Raw genomic sequence first — 7,948 nt, forward strand, 5'->3', positions numbered from 1 at the left:
CGTATGGTAGTCAGGCAGTGGCAGCTTCCATCAGAGCCTTCTCACACACACAGAGTCCTGCCTACCAGACTGACCTGGTGCCCATCATACAAATAAAACTGCAGGGTGGCCCCTCAGCATTACTGCCATTGCGGTAACGTTGGGTCTGCCATGTTGCAACGTTCATGCCATCCCGCTCCAGGAGACGCGTCACGGTGCGGCATTGTGCGATCCTGTGGCATCTTGGCTGAGCGTTTACCATGAACTGACCGCCATGTTGCGCGTATGATGATGCAATGCACCAGACAGGTGTAAAGGAGCTCACAATCCCTATAGAAATGTGCAATGCATGCAGACAAGGTGCAGGAAAAAATCCTTTATCAGAGGCACCCCAATGAGATGCATTGTCTATCGAACCCGGCCTGTGGGTATTAAAGACCCCACACCCCCTCTAATACCTGGGGGTATTATAGAGTGATATCTGCCCCATGATGCCTGTATAGTCCTGGGCATGTTACTACAGGGGGCACTGGGTATAGAGGATGCCAGCTTGTGTCAAGAGGAGGGGTCTTCTGTTATCCCCCCCATTATCCAGGGTGGGTCTTCTAATACTACACAGTATTTTTATAGCGCCAACATACTATGCAGCGCAGTGTCCATAGTCATTTTACTAGCCGTCCCTCTAGGGAGCTCACAATCCAATGTCCCTACCATAGTCATATGTCATTATCACAGTCTAAGGTCAATTTGTAGGGGGAAGCCAATGAACCTAACTGCATGTTTTTGGAATGTGCAAGGAAACCAGAGTACCCGGAGGAAACCCACACAGAGAGAACCTACAAACTCCATGCAGATAGTGGCCTGGCCGAAATTCCAACCTGGGACCCAGCTCTGCAAAGGCTAGATTGCTAACCACTGAGCAACCATTGCCCAGGGTGGGAGGGGGTCTTCTATTACGCCATTGCCCAGGCTGATTTAAAATCATTCCCAAACCCCACAATATGAGGAGATTTCGGGGAACACACATTTAGTTTAAAACCTTTCCATGTTTATAGAATTTTTTTAAAAGAAACAGCCTAAATGTATCGCTATATACATGCAAAGCATACAGGACAGCAATGCTGGATACAGTAACACCAATTTTCATTGAGGGCCATCAGCTCCATGCACGTGACGTGTTTCACACCAGCCCACTTCTTCACATTTAATGGAGGGGCATTTCCTCCTGATCCCTAAAAATTGGCTGATTGCTATCCACTAAATGTTCAGGATGTGAGCTTGTGGTGCTGAATTCCTGGCAGTGGATTCAGGGTAGAGAGAGATCTGTAAGTGATCTGAGTAATCCATAAAATTTCAATTAATAATCCATAAAAAAAACTTGTGATCGTTGAAAGAAAACATTTTAAATTATTGGTATTTTGATTATTATTTTAAAAAACCGTAACAAGCACTGTTGGGGGCCATCGTATAAGATTCAGACATTATCAATACAGCGATATAAACATGTTGCAAGTATTTCATTAAATTATAATTGGAAAAAAGGTTGTGTTTCCATTTCCCTAGGTATAGATGATCACAGACTTTTTGGACATGGGGGAACCCTTGAAATAACTTTCAGGTCTTCAAGGACCCGCTTCTATAACTACTATACCCACAGTATATTAGTGTGGTGTGGTGGTCAATGGGAAGAATTCCTCTTACATTGCTGGCCAGTGAGAAGAATGTCACCAATACAGATAGCCATAAAGATCATTGGTGTCACTTACACTGACACAAACTGACACAAACTGCTCATTTATCAAGTGATCCCCGCAACCTCTGCAGGAACCCTGATTGGGAAATTTGAGGGTTAGCATAGAAGGGGAGCATAAGTAGTCCCCATAGCTAAACCTTATATCTGGAGGACATGGGAACCATTGAAAGTAAAAATATTGTAAGAAATGTAATATAGTCATTAAAACACCAGGAATTACAGCTTTATGAATTCAATAATCTCCTGTGCTTTAAAGTTATACATCAATGGTAGCCAATACTGTTTCCGAAGAACATATGGGAGTTGCTGTTACAGTGGAATGCCAATCCCAAAGTATTAAAAAATTAACAAATATCCCTTAAAAGGGACTATGCCAACCCCGATTGTACAAATTCAAAAATAAAGAGGTAAACAGATTTTTTTTTTTTGTGTATTCAGTGATAAACTCTCACAGAATACATTTACATAGTATTACAGTAGGATTGTGTACATTTTTTTATTCTACCTGTAAGATGCAAACATACCTGTGCTGTCTTTTGAAACCACCACTACTTCCCACCACTACATATCTCCCATCCTATTGTGTGTGAAATTCCCCCACCTACTAGATTGTAAGCTCTTCGGGGTTGGGTCCTCTCCTCCTATATCACTCTCTGTATTAGTCTGTCATTTGCAATCCTTTTGAATGTACAGCGCTGCCTAATATGTTGGCGCTATATAAATCCTGTTTAATAATAATAATAATAATTTAATACTAGATAAAAGAAATAATTTCCATTGAAGGGTGTTCTATGCAAATAAAGCAACGCATTTCGCTCACAGTGCGCCTCCTCTTCCTTATATTAATGGAATGTTATTGCGGCACAGTGGCTCGGTGGTTAGTACTCCGGCCTTTGCAGCTCTGGGTCCCAGGTTGGAATCTCAGTCAGGACACTATCTGCATGGAGTTTGCAGGTTCTCCCCATGTTTGTGTGGGTTTCCTCCTTTTCTACCACATTCCAAAAACATGCAGCTAGGTTAATTGTCTTCCCCCAAAATTGACCTTACACTGTAATAAAGACATATGACTATGGTAGGGACATTAGATTGTAAGCTCCTTCGAGGGACAGCTAGTAACATGACTATGGAATTTGTACAGCTCTGCATAATATGATGGTGCTATATAAATATTGTGTAATAATAATCCAAATAGCCATAAACTACAAAATAATATCTTAAAAGTTTACATACCGGTATAGAATGTAACATTTTTATGATGCATTATAGATTCATCCAGAGTTAATTTACAGTCAAGTACAGTAACTAGAGGAATGTCTGTAAAGAGAAATAATGTATTTCCAACTGTCAATACCCAAATACCATCAGTCCTTTGTCAATAAAAGCCCATACACAAATAATGGAATATCGAGTTCCATGAGTTTCAGTCACAAGGGTCTGACACATTTCGCATTGGGTATTCCACTTCTTCAGGGGAAGAGTTCTGTTCACCAGGCTAATTTGTTGTAAACTAGATTGTAAGCTCTTCAGGGCAGGGTCCCCTCCTCCCATGCCACTGTCTGTATTCGTCTGTCATTTGCAACCCCTATTTAATGTACAGCACTGTGTAATATGATGGCGCTATATAAATCCTGTTTATTAATACGTTTTTTTTAACACTTGCACATGTAGAAGAGCTGTAATTCCCATACACTTCTGAAATGTGAGCTTAAAAAAAAAAAAAAAAACACCTTGAATTTCCAGTTCTTCTACAATTGCAGATTAGTTGGCATTTACTTTTTCTTTGAGGTACTTGCTGTATAGAAGTTGGTCCTCATTTATCTAAGTCTTATGTCATTAAACCACCAAGCCTGCTGAAATTTGCCCTGCTGAATAGAATGCTTTCCAGACTCAATATTCCACTTTGTGTGTACAGACCTTTATTGACAAAGGACTGATGGTATTAAGTTATTTACAATTATTGTATTATATATATTCCTTTCATAAACTGATTGAAAATAAATACTTTTTCTAACACACTTCCAACTCTCAACCCCCGTTTTTTTGCTTTCCTCCACTGTTACTGTATTCAAAAGCAAGTTGAATCTGGCTATATTTGTCCTGTTTTTTATATTGTTATATATAATTTCTATACTATCTTCTTACAATTTTTTGTAATTATGGCTATTTGGATGGCATTAACATTAAGCCTGAAAAAAAGGCGGGCTGCAGCATCACTTTTATTTGGATAGAAAACATGACCGCCAATTATTATACAGTATTTATATAGCACCATCATATTACGCAGCGCTGTACATAGTCCATAGTCGTGTCACTAACTGTCCCTCAAAGGAGCTCACAATCAAATGTCCCTACCATAGTCATATGTGATTATTATAGTCTAAGGTCAATTGTTAGGGAGAAGCCAGTTAACCTAACTGCATGTTTTTGGGATGTGGGAGGAAACCGGAGTACCCGGAGGAAACCCACGCAGACACGGGGAGAACCTGCAAACTCCATGCAGATAATGTCCTGGCTGGGGATCGAACCTGGGACCTAGCGCTGCAAAGGCCGGAGTGCTAACCCATTCTGTATCCAACATTACTGTCTTGTATGCTTTACATGTATGTACTGGTTGATTACCTAAAAACTCCTTATATTGGAGGGGGTTGTTAATGATTTTGAATATGCAATTCATTGAGGAGGGAACCTATTTCTAATTATTTACAAATTTGCAGTTCTGTGCTTGACCCCAACTTTTTTCTATAAATGTTTAAAATGCCCACAAGGACCATGATACCCTTCTACTCAAATATTGACACCAGTGCCAGGTGTTTGGGGGGGGGGGGGGGGGGGTAAAAAAATCTTTTATTACCGCCCTTTCCAACAACTCTGCATTTTACAATGCAGATTTACAATCAGCATACAGAACAGGGGCAGCTAGGCAGAGGAAGTCACCCGAAAATACAGAACTGGAGCATCTGGGCGGAGGAAGTCACCCAATACACAGCTACGAGGGTACAGGACAGGAGCGCCTGGGAGCATGAAGTCATCCGTTATACAGCTTCGAGAATACAAGACAGGAGCACCTAGGGGCAGGAAGTCACCTGATATACAGCTACGAAGGTACAGAACAGGAGCGCCAAGGCACAGGAAGTCACGTGATATACAGCTACAAGAGCACAGAACAGGAGGGCCTAGGCAAAGGAAGTCACCTAATATACAGCTTCAAGGATACAGGAATACAGGAGGGGAGTGCCAAGGCAGAGAAAGTCAACTGATGTACAGCTACGAGGATACAAAAGTGCCCAGGCAGAAGTGATCTTACATACACACCTAAGTACAGAAAGTGCACTGCGTTTATCAGACAGAATAAAAGACAAAAGAGAGCAGCATTTTTAGGATACTGTTTAGGCATAATCATTTAGTTTGTCTAAAATACCCCCTGAAGCCTTACCATCTAGATTACCACCAAACAAAAGTTGGAAAATAGTCTTTCTGAACCATTAATATAATGAAGCAGAAATCTGAAAAGAGCCCAAACTTTTATACCATGTGGTCAATAAGAGACTAAAGTGCCTTGTTGAAAAAAGGAGCACCAGAGGACCAAGAATCAAAGTCCTGATAGAGTACCAGGACATCCTTGGCTCAGAGTATGCTACAGTTCTCCAAGACCAGGACTACGCAAAACTGAAGAACAGTGACAAATAACACTAAATTGTGAAGTAAAATATCTAAAATGGCAACAAGGGTAACAAAGTCACCAAAGAAGCAATCCTGATCCCACAAAGTTACAGGAAAGTGTAAAATATATGGGACACAGGTACATGGTATTGTCTAAAGCAGCCTTAAATAACTTTTAGGGAACCCCTGCTATAGTTACAATATTCACAACATATTAGTGTGGTGGTTATTGTGAAGAATGAGGCATTTCTGAGAAGTGGGAAGAATGTCATCTTTACAGATAGCCAAAAAGAAGCACAAACTGGTCATTACTTAAGGAACTCCTAGCAACCTCTGGAGGAACCCTGGTTGAGAAACAAGGGAGGGAGAATAATTACCAAACATCGAAATATTTCAGAACTTAACTGGTAGTACTTGAGATATGACCCTGGCTTACTAGATCTATTAGATCCTTAAGGAAAAACTTCCAAGAGCCTCCTAAGGTTGGCACAGCACAGACATCTAAAGCTACGTACACACTTCCAATTATTATCGTTGTTAAACGAACGACGAACGATCCTGCACGATATCTACGAACGATCGTATAGCACCGATCCTGCACATACAGATAACGACACGATCGTTCGTAGATATTGTACACACAATAGATACGATCGTTTGAGCGATAGAGGGAATGACGTGCACGACAGGAAGTGAACGAACGTTCGTTCATCACGCATGCTCAGACCATGGACGATCAACGAACGATCGTACACACGAACGATGGTCAACGATCGTCGTCCAATCCGATCCGCCGGTCCGGTTGTTCGTTTCCAACGACTTTCCTCGTTCGTCTGCGTCGTTGGTTACTTTTTTCACGAACGATTTTTGCCCAATCGATCGTTCGTCGTTCATTTTGAACGATAAAAATTGGAAGTGTGTACGCAGCTTAAGACATCAGGGCAAGAGGAAACAACCAAATAAAACTAAATATAAATTGATATATTGAAAAATACAAAAACCTTCCAAAGCAATTTGGCAAAGCATAAAAATAAGAGGTACGGAAGAAAATCCCACAAAGTCGTCAGATGATCCAGATTTTATGAAAATTTCCTTATCAGAAAACTGGACCTGAAGGAAACCCAATTCAACTTGTAATAGAAGCAGGATTCCACTCAGTATCAGTATCTACGTGCAGAAATAAAACACTAGGGTGCAGCTGGCACTTCCTAACCCAACCACAGTCCATTGAAGCAGCTGGGTTCCTTATTGTGTGCCCCTGGAAAACCCAAGCCGACATGGCTAGCATGAGTTCTGTGCAGAGAGTGCTTCTAGAGACAACATAAGGGCAATGCAATATCTCTCTCATTTCATCCATGAAAACCCCTTGAAGTAAAACAGAACATTTACTCTGAACCTCTTTGAAATCAAGTGGCTGATATCTAATGTGGAGAATTAAAAAAAGGAAAAAAAAGGGGGAGCCAGGAAGGTTTACAGAAATTACCATTCTAAGACTTGGGACAACTTGATCCTTAGTGTCTATTAAGTCATACCACATAGGTGTAGCAGTCTTGTTCCCCAACAGGAGAAAGAGAACAAACTAAACAGGAGGTACTACAAACCCCCCATTCTCGTGCAACTGCTGAGGACTGATTACTGATTCAGGGATCTAAACCTAATTATTAGTGAGCCTAAAACACTTGGCCAAATAAGCCGCCAGGAAATTGAAGGATCTATTCCAGGTGTTTTGGGATCCAACCTGACTTCTGTGGCATCTGGACCAACTAAGGCACATGGTTCAGCAAACTCTACACTGTACAGAAAACAGCTACTATTTAATGTGCACTCCACATTTACAGCTACTAATGTGGATGCCATGAGGATTTACCTCAGCAAACACTGAAAACAGTAATCTGGTGCAGAGGATGAGGGTGTGGGGGCACAGCACTTTAAGACAAGGAATTAGTACCTACTCATTCCAAATGTCCATAATTTTTTAGTTCCCTTGAAGCCACATACTATGTTTGACAGGAAGTAGTAAATACCATCAAAAAAGGCGGAGGTATAGCTAGCTGGTCACAGAAACTGGAGCCATAATACCCATGTCCACAAGACCCCAAAAGGCATCTGTAGGCAATTGTTAATCTGAATGGTGAGACACAAAGGTTGGAAGTCCAAAGAGTGTGAAGCACGAGTACACCAAGTTAAGAAAATCACTTCTTTCACAAAAATGCAACAATGAAATGAGACCTTACCTGTTTTTTGGGGCTTCTTCCACTGATAAAGATGAATAATATTGTAAATACCAAACCCAGACTAGAAACCCAGCTAGCTATTGATGCTTACTCAGAGAAATCCCTTTAAGAAGTTTACCTCCTCTATTTCCAAGGTTTGACGGTAAAAAGCTTGGATTTGGCAGGGCTATCAACCATGAACTAGGGATTTCAACCATTACCAATACTGTTCTTAAAAGATCTACCTCCAATGTGGACTCCATTATATTAAGCTACTGCTGCTAGACCTTACTAGAAGGGAACATGTCTAATAAGCTTTTTTTGGGAGTCAGGAAATGTCAGC

The sequence above is a fragment of the Pyxicephalus adspersus genome, chromosome 9 (assembly GCF_032062135.1).
Source record: "Pyxicephalus adspersus chromosome 9, UCB_Pads_2.0, whole genome shotgun sequence".
NCBI lineage: Eukaryota > Metazoa > Chordata > Amphibia > Anura > Pyxicephalidae > Pyxicephalus > Pyxicephalus adspersus.